The sequence below is a fragment of the Vombatus ursinus genome, unplaced genomic scaffold (genome assembly GCF_900497805.2).
Source record: "Vombatus ursinus unplaced genomic scaffold, bare-nosed wombat genome assembly UNPS02014810.1, whole genome shotgun sequence".
NCBI lineage: Eukaryota > Metazoa > Chordata > Mammalia > Diprotodontia > Vombatidae > Vombatus > Vombatus ursinus.
The window spans coordinates 36,864,949-36,881,666 of NW_020954588.1; positions in this window are offsets into that span (position 1 = coordinate 36,864,949).

Genomic DNA, 16,718 nt, shown 5'->3' on the forward strand with positions numbered 1-16,718 from the left:
ATCTATCTATCTATCTATCTATCTATCTATCTATCTATCTATCTATCAATATACACACACATATATTTTTTCCCTCCAACTACCCTAATACTGAAAAAGGTCTCATGAGTTACAAATATCATCTTTCCATATAGGAATGTAAACAGTTCAACTTTACTAAGTCCCTTATGATTTCTCTTTTCTGTTTACTTTTCATGCTTCTCTTGAGTCTGGTATTGGAAAGTCAAATTTTCTGTTCAGCTCTGGTCTTTTCATCAAGAATGCTTGAAAGTCCTCTATTTCACTGAATATCTATTTTTTCCCCTGAAGGATTATACTCAGTTTTGCTGGGTAGGTGATTCTTGGTTGTAATCCTATCTCCTTTGCCCTCTGGAATATTATATTCCATGCCCTGCGGTCCTTTAATGTAGAAGCTGATAAATCTTGTGTTACCATGATTATGTTTCCACAACACTTGAATCGTTTCTTTCTGGCTGTTTGCAATATTTTCTTCTTGACCTGGGAACTCTGGAATTCATCTATAATATCCCTAGGAGTTTTCTTTTGGGGATCTCTTTCAGGAGGTGTTCAGTGGATTCTTTCCATTTCTATTTTACCCTCTGGTTCTAGAATATCAAGGCAGTTTTCCTTGATAATTTCTTGAAAGATGATGTCTAGGCTCTTTTTTGGATCATGGCTTTCAGATAGTCCAATGATTTTTAAATTCTATCTCCTGGATCTATTTTCTAAGTCAGTTGTTTTTCCAATGAGATATTTCACATTGTTTTCTATTTCTTTTTTCATTCTTTTGGTTTTGTTTTACAATTTCTTGATTTCTCATGAAGTCATTAGCTTCCATTTGTTCCATTCTAATTTTTAAGGAAATATTTTCTTCAGTGAGCTTTTGGACTTCCTTTTCCATTTGATCAATTCTGCTTTTTAAGGCATTCTTTTCCTCATTGGCTTTTTGGACCTTTTTTGGCATTTGGGTTAGTCTATTTTTTAAGGTGCTATTTTCTTCAGCATTTTTTGGGGTCTCCTCTAGCAAGCTGTTGTTTTTCATGATTTTCTTCCATCATTCTCATTTATCTTCCCAGTTTTTCCTCTACTTCTCTTACTTGCTTCTCAAAATCATTTTTGAGCTCTTCCATGGCCAGGGACTGATTCATATTTTTCTTAGAGGCTTTGGATATAGAAACTGTGACTTTGTTGTTTTCTTCTGGTTGTATGTTTTGATCTTCGTTGTCACCAAAGTAAAATTCTATGGTCTGACTATTTTTTTTGCTCTGTTTGCTCATGATTCCAGCCAATTACTTGAGTTTTAAACTCTTTGTTAAGGTAGGGGTCTGCTTCCAGTGTGGAGAATGTACTGTTCCAAGCTTCAGGGTTTTTGTGCAGCTCTTTTCAGAGATACTTCTAGGGACCTGTCTGTTCTCCCAAAGTGGTATGATCAAGGGCAAGGTGTTAACTCCTTTCCTGGCCTGTGCTCTGGTCTATGAGTAACCACAAGCCCTCTTTTCTGCCTTGGAACTGTGAGGAGGATTCCCTCTCCACTGCCACCACAGTTCCACCACACCAGCACTCCTCCTCACCCCAGAATCACCACCCAGAACTGTGACCCAGATCCAAACACAGGTAAAACAAGAGAATCCTGCCTTGCCACCAGCAAAGATGTCCCTGCATTTTCCCTCTGATTAGCCACTCAATTCACCCTCTGTTTGTGGGTCAAGAGCTCTGGAAGCAGCCACTGCCCTGGGGCTATTTTGGAACTGGGGTAGGACCAAGCCCCTCCCTCACTGTGGTCCAACAGACCTTTCCTACTATCTTTATACATTGTCTTTGGTGTTTGTGGGTTGAGAAGTCTGGAAGCCACCACAGTTCCCTGTGATTCAGTCCCCTGAGGACTGCTCCAGGTTCACTGAGGCCCAGTCATTGTCTGTGTGGCACACTGTGAACTGTGCTCCTCTCCCAGCCTGGTGCAATAGACCTTTCCAGTTAACCATTCAGGTTGTCTTGGGCTGGAAATTTGTTTCACTGACTTTTTGTGGATTCTGCTGCTCTAGAATTTGTTTTAGCCATTTTTACAGGTATTTGGAGGGATTTCGGGGAGAGCTCAAGCAAGTCACTGCTTTTACTCCACCATCTTGGCTCCACCTCACTTCTGCAAGTCTTTCACAGTTGATTATCATTACAACATTACTGTTGTGGTGCCCAACGATCTCCAGTTCTTCTTACTTTACTTTGTTTCAGTTCATATAAGTTTTGCCTTGTTTTTCTGAAACCACCCCCTCATTTCCCACAGCACAGCCATACCCCATCACAGTCCTATGCCACAACTTGTTTAGCCATTCCCCAACTAATGATCATCCTCTTGATTTCCATGTCTTTGCTACCATGAAAAGAGCTGGTACAAACATCTCTTTAATATATAGATCCATTTACCTTTTTATTTGATCTATTTGTGAGACAGACTTAGTAGGGGTATTGCTGGATCAAAGGGTATGCACAATCTTATAGCTCTTTGAATATAGTTTCAAAGTATTCTGCAGAATAGTTGAACCAGTTCACAACTCCCCCAGCAGTTCATTAGAAGACCAGTTTTCCCTCTTTCCCTTCAGCATTTGTCATTTCTGATAGATATGTGGTGGTACCTCAGAGATGTTTTAATTTGCCTTTCTTTATTCAATAGTGATTTAAAACATTTTTTTTTCTTATGACTACAGATACCACTGATTTCTTCTGGAAACTTACTGCTTATATTTTTGACCATTTCTCAATTGTGGAATGGTTCTTATTTTTATCAATTTCACTCAGTTCAACACTTGATATATATTTGAGAAGTGAGGCCTTTTTGAGAGAAACGTACTGTAAATATATATGTATATATAAAACTTCATTGTACATTTATAGAAATTTATATTATGGTATATTTTTAGCATAATGTAGTTTTCCTGATTATCTCTTTCAATTAGATCTATTTATGCATTTCCTTTGTCTGAGATCAGGATTGCCAGCTCTGCCTTTTTTCACTTTGGTTTAAGCATAATTGATTTTTATTCAGTCCTTTATTTTTACTCTGTGTGCATGTGTCTCTATTTCAAGTGTCTCTCTTATGAATAGCATATTGTTGGATTATGGTTTCTAATTCATTCTGATATCTGCTTCCATTTTATGGGCAAACTCATTGCATTCACATTCACAGTCAAGATTACTGTGCATTTCCCTCCATTGCATTTTCTTCTGTTCCTCCCACCTCATCCTTCCTCAAAAGTCTATTTTCCTTTATACAACTGCCTCCCTTAATCCCCACTCCTTTCTCATATCTCATTCCCCTCTTATTTTCCTTCTGTGCATGTTGCATTTGTATATACAACCGAGTATGTGTATATACATGTGTACACATATAATACACCATTTTCTCCTCCATTGTAAAAGCTCTTCCTTAAATGCCTCTTCTATGTGAGAAAATTTCCCCCATTCTCCTTCTCCCTTACCCCTTCACCCAGTGCATCCCCCATTTCTTATTCCATTCTAACACAGTTCATTCACATCCATGACCTCTCTGTGTGTAAACTCCTTTTAACTGCCCCAATAATAATAAACTTCTTAGAAGATAAATGTGTCATCTTTCCATATAGAAAGATACACATGTTGAATCCCTTATGATTTCTCTTTTATGTTTACCCTTCTATGCTTCTCTTCAGTCTTTTATTTGAAAGTCAAATTTTCCATTCAACTCTGGTCTTTTCATCATTGCTTGAAAGTCCTCTATTTCATTAATATACATTTTTTCCCTGAAGGATTGCACTCAGTTTTTTGCTGAGTAGTTTGTTCTTGGTTGTAATTCTAGCTCCATGGTCTTTCAGGAATATCATATCCCATATGCACAATTCTTTTTTAATCAGACAATATAATGTTCAACTTTTCCGCCATATGTAGTAGTTAATATGATCCTCCAATGCCTTTCCATGCCTTCAATTTTCTAAGTTTGCTTTTTTTACCTTTTCAGTTTAAAGTTAGCCCTGATTTTTTCATTATTTCCTCTATCTACACTGATCTGAGTAACTTGGATCTTGAACTAATAATAATAGTAAGTAATAATAGTTATATCACTTCAATAAAGTTAATAAGTCATTTTATATGATATATCATTTGATCTTTACAACAATGTGATATAATTTTTTTTTATTTTTCTTGGGTTTTTGTTTTGTTTTCTTTCAAAGAATGACTTACATGGAAATGTGTTTTGCATGACTACACATGTATAACCTATATCAAATTGCTTACCTTCTCAATGAGAGGGAGAGGAGAGAAGAAGATAATTTGGAACTCAAATTCTGAAAAGAAAAGTAATGTTAAAATTGTTTTTACCTGTAACTGAGAAAAATAAAATATTAAATTAAAAACAACGATATGTGATTGCGATTGTAGGCTTATTTTATATATGAGGAACCTGAAGCTTAAAACGATTAAATAATTTTCTCAGGGTCACATAATTAGTGTCTGAGACAGTACTTGAATTGGTCTTCCTAACTTCCTAATATTGTGCTAACTAGCTGTCTCTCATTGACAAAAGGTTGTCTGAAGTCCTTCCCTTTAATTGTTCTGATCAATTTCTAATTTGGTATTGTATTATATTGTAAAATATTCATATCTTCATTCCATTTCAGTTTGATATACTGGTGGATCTCCATGTAGTGATCAGTGCCATCTGAATATCCAGTAGGAAGATGATTGTTATATTTTATTTCTTCTAATATAGCTAGCCTTATTATGGTACGAGCATAGAAGTGAACTTCATTCATTCTTCCTACCTCCATTTCAAGCTCATTTGACTGTAGATCCAGCTTGCAACCTTATGACACCCTGACTAATTTGATGGTTTTTTCTTTAGAATAGTATCATTACATGAGTCTAAAAAGTGAGACTGCTGGAGCCAAATTGTCCAATTTCTCAGAATTCCTGCCAGAGCTTAATCACTTTAATAGCATTGCCTGGGCACCCTGGCTCCCTGTCGTACATCCCACCTCCTCACCTTTTATGACATTTCTTTGAATGAATTATGGTGATGTTAACGATGATGATGATGATTATGATGGTTTTGTTGATGATGATTGTGTTAATGATGATGGTGATGGTGATAATGGTATTAAAAAAGACAATGATGTCTTCTGAAAAATAGAATGACCATAACAAACAGTTTGAGAAATCTTTATTTTTTTTGGGGGGGAGGGGTGTTCTGGACCCTATGCAATAATAGAGAATGTCTATCTTCAACTTTCCTGTTAGGTATTAGAAGTTCAAACAAGCTTTTAATTAGAAGCTCATTCTATAGACCAGTCAAATCACAGAAGAAATGAAAATCATTATGTAAGTGAAGTTAAACTTCACTGCACTTTAATATCTCTCTAAGACGACAGCTTCTAGGGACAGCTTTCGGAGTCAGAAGTCAGTTTCAAAGACAAAATCCAGATCTCCTACTCACAAAGATGTAAAGCTAATAGTACAGCAAGGTAAAAAAAAGCAGATATTATCATAAATATCTAACCTCAATGTTGGCTTGGACTATACATTGAAAGAAATCGATATTTTTAAGGGCTCCAGACCTATGATTGTGTAGGTATGTGAAAATTCTGTATTACAATGCAGGTAGGAAATTTTTCTACAGTCTTAGAAAGTTGTTATGATAGTTAGAGTAACTTGCTTAGACTTTTACTCTCAATTGTGTCAGAAGCAAGACTTTAACATAGTACTTCCTTACACCAAGAACAGATTTCTATCTATTATCTATCAGTTATATCATAGCAATTCTCTTCCTTTTGTCATGTCTATATTGAAATTCTCATTGTTTGTAGGTTACAAAATCCTATTTCATAACTATTTAGTTCAGGTGAGATTATTTTTTCACTTGATTATAAAGCCTAATTTCTGTTATTGTCGGGCATTATTTGGTAATGGGAAAAATAAGATATGGGGTTAGAAAGAACATTTCTTTGCCCCTGAATTAAATTCATTTCTTTTCCAGATGAAGGAAATTACCAAAAAATTCTTATATTATATAATATTCTTCAGTCATTAGTCATACCAAGGAGACAGTTAACTATTTAGTAAAGAAAGAAGAACTACATCAGTATATAATGCAAAATGAAACAAAATAAAACAAAAATAATGTAAAATTCCTTTAATTCAAGATACATAATCTGACTCAAATTTTTGCCTACTTCTAATGACAACTGAATATGTGGGAGTCAGGCTACAGCAATAACCCTTGTAACCCAGAAACATTTTAAGTACATATTTGTTTTTAGACTTGGATATGAAACAAATTTTCCTACTCCCACACAGAAAAAGAGGTTCTTCTTAGATCTCTCTAAATTTTTCTATTTTTCTTAACACCATAGATGTTAATCTTTGAGAAAACATGAAGAATAGTGGAGGTATCTGAAAATTTAACTTGTGCAAAAGTTGGCTTCATATTCAGAAAGGGTGAAAAGGTATATCCCCAAAGGAAGTTTGACGTTCATTTCTGAGGAGTGTGTGTCTGTGTGTATGTATGGGGGCCACGGATGTATTATATGGATTGTGAGCTAATAGAAAATAAATCTTTGATCACTAGGATGCAGTATACTTATGCTGAATAAATTTAAAAAACCTATTTATTAAGTACATACTATGTGTTGGAAAGTGAACTAGGGAGAGAAGAAGGGAAAATGCAAGTAAGTAAGGAAGAAAGAGGGAGAAATGAATGAGAGACAGAGACAATGACAGAGAGAAAGTGAAAGTGAGGGAAAAGTGAGTGTGAGAGAAAGTTGTTTGCCACTGTTTGTCTCTGTCCTGAAGGAATCCAAGCACTGAGTTCAAACAAGTCCTCTATATGCTCCTAAGTTTGGAAAACAGTTTACTGACTGCATCAAGCCATCCTACAGAGCCTTCTGAATGATGTCCACAATCATTCAAAAGTAGTCTTCCTAAGTATTCATTGAACAGTGAAAAATATTTCACTCTTAAAATGATTCTGGTGAGGCATCCCTTATTTCTCCACCATGAACCTTCAATAAAACCTTCTCCACTTCATTCTTGGATTTTCTCCCATTTATAATAAAGAAGAAATGAAAATGCATTTTTTCTGAAGTGCTTTGAAGTCTTTGAGTGGGAGTAAAAGAATAACAATGAGCTATAGGTGCAAGGTTATGAAAGGAGCATTAAATTGAGTTCTGCATTTTCTCTGTCTGAGAAAATAAGAAAATATAGAATTTTGTCAATAAATATGTGTAGAAGAAATAATTGGGTTTTTGTCTTTATTGCTGTTGATTTTCCTTTTTCTCATTGCAAATGTGATGGAGGTAATTCTGTCACCTGTGAAGTAAGGGTGATCTTTGACTGTACAGCATGGATTTGGGAAGGTAGGGGAGAGACGCAATTTTCTAAAAGAAAATCTTCATTAATGTGTTATTGGAGGCCAAGGTGAGTCATGTATAGACCCATTGGAGAGTATCTATAAATTACCCTCTTGGGTCAGCTAGGTGGCACAGTGGATAGAGTACTGGCCCTGGCCTCAGACACATGATACCCACTAGCTATGTGATCCTGGGCAAGTCACTTAACCCTGATTGCCTCACAAAACAAAACAAAACAAAAACAAAAAAAATTAAAAAAAAAATTTCCCTCTTAACCCAGGACTCTATAGAAGCTCCCTTGAAAGAAAAAAAAAATAAGGAAAGGAGGTCAAAGAGTTAGCAAGCACCATCAAACTACAGCAAATCTGTTGGAGGGTTTCCTGGATCTTTTCACCACCCCCTTCCACATTTTACACTTCTCTCCAAAGTGTGTATTTTTTCAGAGTCTTTTTAACCACTTCTAGCTGGAAGTTTAGAAACTGGGCTAATTGAGTGGTTCTTGGGAGAATTTTGGGGAGAAGGAAAACATAGGACTTCATAGATTCAGAGCTATAAGGGGCTTCAAACAAGAGTTTGTCTCAAACCTCTCATTTTGTAGATGAAGAAACTGAAACTAAGAGGTTAAAAAAATGATTGACCCAAGATGACATAGGAAGTAAATCCTGCTGTGATCAGGGATTAATGGGCAGCTTGAGGAGGACCTAGGTTCAAATATCATCATGCACATTTACTAACTGTGTGACCCTGAGAAAGTTACTTTATCTTTCATCTTCCAATTCAAAAATGAGGGGGTTAAACTTAATGGTCTCTAAAGTCTCTGACAATCCAAAATTAAATCTAAAATCTCCAAGTGGTAGAGCTGAGATTCAAATTAAGGTTTCTAGACTATAAAGGTAGGGCTACCTTAAAGAAGCAATAAGTTCTCAGTCCTTCCTCCCAAAATGACATAATACTTCAGTCATTGATTCAAATGTATGGGGAGAATCAATTTCCCCTTTCCCTATCCTATATTATTTGTTTTGGATTATGTGTTTGTTCCATGGTTTTTGAAAAATGCATACTTGAAATGTAACACAAATTGAAATTCCTTCTCTTTTGTTGTTTCCCTAATTCATAAAATTTGAGAATAATAACTAAGTCATTGTCATCTTTGTATATTCAAAATATATGAGCAAAATAAGCTTGTAATATATATGTATTAAATCAGATATTTAATTGTAATTAATAAATGATTTTTTTTCAAACAATGGAATCCACCTGTGTAATCTTGGGTATGTTATTTGCCCTCTCCTAGCTTCTGTTCATTATTTGTAAAGTAAGACAAGCAAAATGAGACTCTCAAGCCTTTTCCAGCTCTTTATTTATGAGCCCATGATGCTAAGATCCTTTAAGAAGAAGAAAATGATAATGATGTTGATGATGATGATGATGATGAGGAGGAGGAGGAGGAGGAGGATTCTCAACATAAAAGAAGACTCATTACTATTTCCATAAAATAAAAGACATTCATCAGAGGTTCATTAGGTGCCTAGCGTTGTGCCAGTTCTTAGGAATTCAAACACAAAAGTAACAGAACAAAAAGACCAGGCTAGTGATTAGCCTAAATACTCAGAGGGAAAAATCCTCCTCGTCTTTCCAGGTGCAATGTTTTTGACTTAAACAACTTTCAATGAGTGGGCAACAGCCTCATGTCCCCTCCCCCATCTCAAATCATTGTCCTTGGTTATTGCTGCCCTTGGCCAGACCACATTAATTCTGGTCCTAAGAAGGATTCAAGAAAGCCTTCTGATCATTTTGTTTTCTCCAAGAGGGTATCTGCAACTTAAAAGGCAGACTCTTTCCATCATATCTTGCTCATCCATCAGCCAAGACTCCCTTTTAACTCAGGCTGTCACCAAAAGAAGAAGGGGGTGGTAGTGGCCCACATATATTCTTATTCATGTGTGTCTTCTTGTATTGGTTCTCATGCCACTTGTGCAGAGAGATTGCACTGGCGATTTACTCAGCTAATTTAAAATACCCAAATCATATTAAATCATCAATCAAAATGTTTCCTAGCCACAGTCAGTGAGTGCATCACCCATAAATCTATAGGTCAGAACTAATCTACCATGTAAGCTAATGAAAATGATCTATGGCATGCTGTCGGCAGAGATGTACCGTATGTGAATGGCAACTGCAGCACCCATGCCTGTTTCATTCTCTGCTGCGCTATCTTCTGAATACTTCACATATTGAGGTATCCCCTGTGGAATTATGAGGAAGACTGAGCTAATGAGTGGTATGACCTTGGCCCAATCACTTAACCTCTCTTGAATTCCATTTCTTTATATGTCAAGTGGGGAGGTTGGCCTAGATAAAGTTTAAGGTCCTCAGAGTGGCTCTTTGATTTAGATTCTGTGTCAGAGAGCTGTGATTAAATTTCCTTGGCTATTTTGTCGTATCTGGAATCTAATTCATACGGACATTCCTTCCACTAATACAGATTGCAACTCATCCATGCCTTCTCGTGGTCTTTCCTTCCATTACTGCCCCACTACATATCTCATCTGGAGCATGATAGAATTTTTTAAGGAGGCGTAGGGGCCATATTGGTGACAACCTTTTCCCAATGTCTTACAGCCAGAGAGATCAATCTGAGTATCAGGGCCTCAAAGTCAGGGGACTTAAAGTTACACTAAGAAACAAGTATATTGTGGTCATGAGTATCACAAAAACAGTCATCCCATGTTTCATTCACTGTCATAAAAGTCAAACGAAATTAGTTCAACAGACTCATAACCTCATACATTCCTTAAGTAAACAGATGTTGTTAAACAGACTCTATTTGTAAATTAACTCAAGTTCCAGATTAAACTGAATGTAAAGGGTTCATAATGGATTGATTGAGAGGAGAGATGTACATGTTACCAGTTAGCTAGGGTAGCTGAAAATAACTAAATTACTTTAGGTAGCTCAGACTTGTCTTTGGCTTCTACTTGAGGAATGTCAAATAGTTAACCTTGTTATTTCTTAAGTCAAGTTTTGATAAGATTGGAGTTAATAAAAGCAGAAAACAAGCCTATTCAGTTAACCAAAAAATTGTGGGAGGAATGGTCTTTATACCTGAACAACAAAGAAAAGGAATTTTGGCATATCCCTCTTACATGCAAACATAAACACCATAAAAAGGAAACAAAAAAAAAACAGAGCAATGCAACAGTGATCACCAATATTAAAAACAAACAAACAAAAACAACATAAAGTCTTCTTGTTCCTGGTAACTTGCTCCCAATGTCCATTTAATCAGCACATTTCATGTTGAATCCCAATCTTGACCTTTAATTATCTAATTCCTTAGTTATCTAACCCTAAGAGAGGGAAAATGTGGAAAATTATATTGTTTAGAAAACTTATTAATTATTATACTATTTAAATCCAACTTTATATAATTAGAGATTGTACAAACCTAGAACGTCATCCTGACCTCAGTAACTCTACAGGAATGCCAGAAATGATTGTAAGGGATTTTAAATTACCCCAAAGTCTTAGATCTACCCAAAATATTCTTCCCTTGGAAATTAGATGATAGGTCTAATTCTCAGGGTATTCTGGAAGGGGTTATTTCTAGCATATCTATTTCTCTAGTTCCAAGTCACTTGCAGAGACTTGCTATTTAACTTTGTTAACATATGTCAGTAATAAGATTCAATACAATTTAGTATAACTGTCTAAATTTGGTTTTCATATAACTTTCCCCTCCAAACAACTTTAAAATAATTCTTCAAATCAAATTTTGAAGCAGCAGAGCTAGGTAAGAGGGAGACATCTATCCAGACTAGAAAACTAAGATGGTCCTCAGAAGAGGTCTGTAACACCAGGAAGAGTGCAGTCTAGAGCCCAGCAAAGTATCAGTGGTGGTCCATCAAAATGGCCACAATAGCAGCAGCTTCAGTATTATCAGCCCAGAAGATGGTAAGGGGTTGGACAATTGGTCAGGAAGAGAGTAGAGGGAATCCTTTACTGGCACTGGGTGCAGCTGGTGCTAATTGGCAATTCTATTGCCATAAACAGTTCTGGGTTTCATTTTAAGGCAGGAAAGGAGCATTTGTGAAAAGTTACAAGGCACCAGCAGTCCTGGTCACAGTTCAAGAGCAAAAAGTAGGGCTACACTTGTGACTGTAGAAGAGCAAGCAATCTAGTCATAGTTTTTAGAGCCAAGAGGAATACTGGTGTATGCAGCTCCAGGGGAGCAGGGGCCCCTTGCGGGTAGAGAGAAGAGTAGATCAAGAGAACAATGACCACATCTAAATAGGATAACAACATCTTGGAAGCACTAAAAACCCAGAATTAACTCTGAAATCATCAGCAGAATAAAATTTGAAGCATGGCACAGTGCCTCCCCACCCTCAGGTAAGCACAGCTCAACTTTAACATAAAATTTGAAGTAAAGAAATAGTCTGACAAAATGAGCAAACAACAACAAAAACAACAAAAAAGGAAACTGACCATAAAAAGTTATGATGGTGGCAGGGAAGACTGAGGCATACACCTAGAAGAATACAACAATGTAAAAACACCTACAAAGACTGAAAGTAAAATACTAATTGGGCCCAGATCAAGCAAGAATAGCTGGAAGAGGTAAAGAAAGAAATAAAAATGGTAGAGGGGAAGTGGGAAGAAAAATGAGAGTGATCCAAGAATATTAGAACAAAAGTTAATGGCATAGTAAAAGAGGTACAAAAATACAGAAGAAAATAAGAACTTAAAAAATAGAATTGGCCTAATGATAAAATAGAAACAAAAATTCACTGAAGAAAAGAACTCCTTTAAAAGGATATTAAGTCAAATGTAAAAGAAGATACAAAAAAAATCAATGGAGAAAAGAACTCCTTAAAAATCAGAATTGGTTGAATGGAAAAAGAGGTAGAAAGGCTCATTGAAGAAAATTACAATTGGGAAAGTTGAAGCTAATGACTCCATAAGACATCAAGAAAAAATAAAACAAAGTCAAAGAACAAAAATAGAATAAAATGTGAAATATTTCATTGGAAAAAAAAACTGGTCTAGGAAAATGGATCAAGGAGAAATTATTTAAGAATATCTTGACTACCTGAAAGCCATGGTATAAAAAAAGAGCCTAGACATCATCTTTTAAGAAATTGTCAAGGAAAATTCCCCCATACCTTAGATCCATATGGTAAAATAGAAATTGAAAGAATCCATAGATCACCTCCTAACAGAGATTCCAAAACAAAAACTCCCAGGAATATTATCACCAAATTCCAGAGCTTCCAAGTCAAGGAAAATATTGCAAGCAGCCATAAAGAAACAATTCAAATATGGAACCACAGTCAGGATCACTCAAGATTTAGCAGTTTCTAATTTAAAGGAGCAGTAGGCTTGGAATATGATATTTCAGAGGGCAAAGGAGCAAGGTTTACAATCAAGAATAAGCCATACAGAAAAGTAGAGTGTAATCCTTCAGGGGAAAAATGAATATTTGATGAAACAGAGGACTTCCAAGTATTCTTGATGAAAAGACTAGAGCTGAAGAAAAAAAAATCTGTTGTACCAACAGAAGACTCAGATGCTCAGAGAATGTTTCAACTGTATCACTGAAAGATTAACTATTTTTTAAAAAATCTGGATACTGTTAGATTATGAATAGATATATTAAAGAATGTGGTTACCATATCTGAAAACCTTAAGTATTTAATTGGGTATATTTTTCTTTTAAAATGGATAATAAAAACTTGTGATTTGGGAGAAAAAAAGAGAGTACCACAGAAATCTTAAGTTGTCTTTATCTATGACATTCCTTGGGACTAACTATTTAAGCAGGGCCATAAGATCTTAACAGTGTTGTGGGAGAGGCTGCTGACAACAGATTATGAAGTTCTAAAGAACTTACAAATTTGTTAAGAGTGAAAATGATTTTTATCTAATAGATTGTCCATCACTAATGAAAATAATGAAATCAAACCTTTTAATTAATGGTATGTATTGAAGCTACATCTTTGATCCAATTTAATACCTATAAACTTTAGATTTAAAGATTTTATTTTTGCCTCAAGGGTTATAATAGGCAATTTTAGAAAAAAAAATATTAGGTAATTTGGTTGAGGAGAGTGAGTTGGAAAGAAATAGCTCCCTTTGGGGTTTTTTGGACATTGGAAGGTTTATAACTTATCAGATTTTGACCTGCACACAACTCACATTTATGCAGTTAAGCAACTTTGTTGAGAGGCAACTTGAAAGCAAGGTAAATTGAAATGACTATTAATTAGTATAACCATTCAATTAAGTTTTGACAAAACCAAAACACAAGGGGAACCCAAAAATACAACTTTGGGTAAAACCTAAACCTGACTTAGGTGAATGGACCCAAAATTCCTTGTAGATTTAAGTGCTATTATTATCCTCAATTTACAGATGAGGAAACTGAGTCAGACATTGGTTAAGTAACTTACCCAATATTGCACGGCTGGAACATATCTGAGACTGGTTTGAACTCAGGTCTTCTTTACTCAGGGTCTCATGTTCTATCATGTTGTTGTTGTTCAGTCATACATGACTTTTTGTGACTCCGTGTACCATACTGCCGATTGGGTTTTCTTGATTTAGAATGGTTTGCCGCTTCACTCTTCAGTGGTTTAAAGCAAACAGGTTAAGTGTCTCACCTCAAGGGTCACAAAGCTAGTGAGTGTCTGAGGCCGAATTTGAAGATCCTTCCTAGCGTTCTATTTGCTGAACCAAATAGCTGCTTCTGTATTCTATTATATTGAACTGGCCATCCCTGATTTACACATGGCACCACATCTCTCATCTCTCTGCCTTTGGACTGGTCGTGCCAGATGCTCAGAATCCATCATTTCCTCATCTCCCCCGTATAAAACCTTTCTTCCAGATGTAGCTCAAGTATTACCATTCCACAAAAAGTCTTCTTTGATCTCTACATCTATTATTTCCTCTCTCCCAACCTCGTTTTTATTCTGTATATACTTTTAGATGTATATTTTGTATCTACCAGGTGAATATAAGCTCCTTGAGAGTAAGGACTATTATTATTATTAATAATTTAGTAACCCCATTGTCTATTACAATACTTGGACACATAATAGATACTTAATGTATGTTAATGGATTGATTGATTGATCAATAAGAATTGTCATCAACTCTAGTCCCTAATCTATACTTATTTTTTACAGGGAATTGTCTTTTTTTAATTTTTTTTTATTTTGAAATACTTTGAACATCGTTGATTATACAGTCATGTGAACACCTTCCATCAAAGCAGATTGAAACCCAACTAAATTTTAAAAAAAAGACTCTTTGGGAGGTGTTCTGCAGACAACCTGCTAATGCACTAGCCTAGTCCACGGCTAACAACATATATTACATTGTGGGGGCTCTGCAATATACATTCCTGCTCATTAGGACAATGCAGAATTGTAGAATCACAGAAATTGAGAGCTGAAAGGAACTTGGGGACCATCCAGTCCAATCCAGATCCTAAAAGACTCCCCATTACATCATTCCCTACAAAACAGCATATCAAACTTAGGCTGTATTTTCATTGTCTTTGAGAAACCTAAGTCACCTCAATGTCACAATGAAGTACCAGAGTAGAACTTTATTTATTTGAATTTATTTGAATAATGATGAGATTATATTGTTTGAACATAAAATGATAAAACACTTTTTTTTAATGTTGCCATAGAAAGAATTTTCTATGAGTTCTACCATGGTACATTATAAACAACACATTCTATGACTAGTAAAAAAAATGCCAAAATAAAGCGTTTTTAAGCTATATTTAATTCATTCTACCTCAGACAGTCTCAAGAGGTGAGGTTCAGAGAACGCCTGCCTCAGTCTCAGTTTCCTCCTTTAATATGGGGCTAAAAATAATAGTACCTACTTGACAGTCTTGTGAGGATTAAAGGAGAGAGTATATGTAAAATGATTTGCAAACCATAATGTACCACATAAATGTGATGATGCCAATGCTGCTGTGCTGAATGGAAGCTTCAGGATAATGAATTTATAGCTAGAAGTAGCATTGGGCATTTTCAAATCTAAGCCCCTCATTTTACAGATGAGGCTCTGAAATTTCACAGAAACTGAAGCTCAGAAAAGTTAAGCAATTTGCTCAAGGTCAAAATTAAAACATAAATTTAGAGGTCAAGTGGACCTTAAAGATCTCCTGATCTTTAAGCCTTTCTTTTACAAATGAGGAAACTGAGTCCCAGAGATGTCAATTAATTTGCTCAGTGTCACATTGATACTAAGAAGCAAATCTAGGATATGAAAAACCAGTCCCTCTGACTTCAAAACAAGGTTTCATGTCATTGCTCTACAAGAATGTTGAGACATGATCTTTGGAGTATTTTAACTGGAACTCTTTGTACTTGACTCCTTCTCTATAGTACATTATTATTAGTGTCTTGTCCTGTCTCTATCATGGTAGATCTTCCTGGATAGCAAGATATGTTTCATATTTATTTTATATCCTCTGCACCCAGCACAGTGTGTTATGCATAATAAGTACTTAGAAAATATTTGCTGCAATGAGATACATCAAATGAACATAACTATTGACTTGAAAGTGTTAATTCTGTTGGACTCAAGGAGCATCATACCTGAAATCATCTAGTGATCTCTCCATTGACAGTTAATTTTACAATAATTATGAACATGCCTTATTGGAACAATGGGAATTAACTAAATTTTATACTGGGACTTGCTCCCTTCCATTCAATGCTCTTAATAACTTGAAAACATGACTGCACCAGGTAATTTTCTACTCTTCCTTCTGTTTTACCAAATTTCCAGGTGGTAAGTTCTACATTATGCAGAAATGTAAGTGAACATTTATAATTGCTCCTAGCACATCACTCTCAACATGTCAGAAAGGGGAAAATAAAAAAAGCCCATTAAGTCACTTTCATCTATTATACCTTTACTTCCATTAGAAACTCGATAATATAGAGTGGTAAATGATTTAATTAGTCCATTAACTAGTAATTAGTTTATTAGATGAATTGACTTTAAGAAATATCTTGGGGAAAAAGCTTCCTTTTCTTTTAGTGACAGTCAAGAAAGCTAATGCAATTTCTACTAAGAAATTCAGTGTCTAAGACTAAACAGGTGATTTGGTCATGAATATATAGGGGACAGCTAGGTGGCACAGTGGATAGAGTACCGGCCCTGAAATCAGGAGGACCTGAGTTAAAATCTGACCTCAGACCAAACACTTAACACTTACTAGCTGTGTGATCCTGGGCAAGTCACTTAATCCCAATTGCCTATATGTGTGTGTGTGTGTGTGTGTGTGTGTGTGTGTGTGTGTGTGTGTGT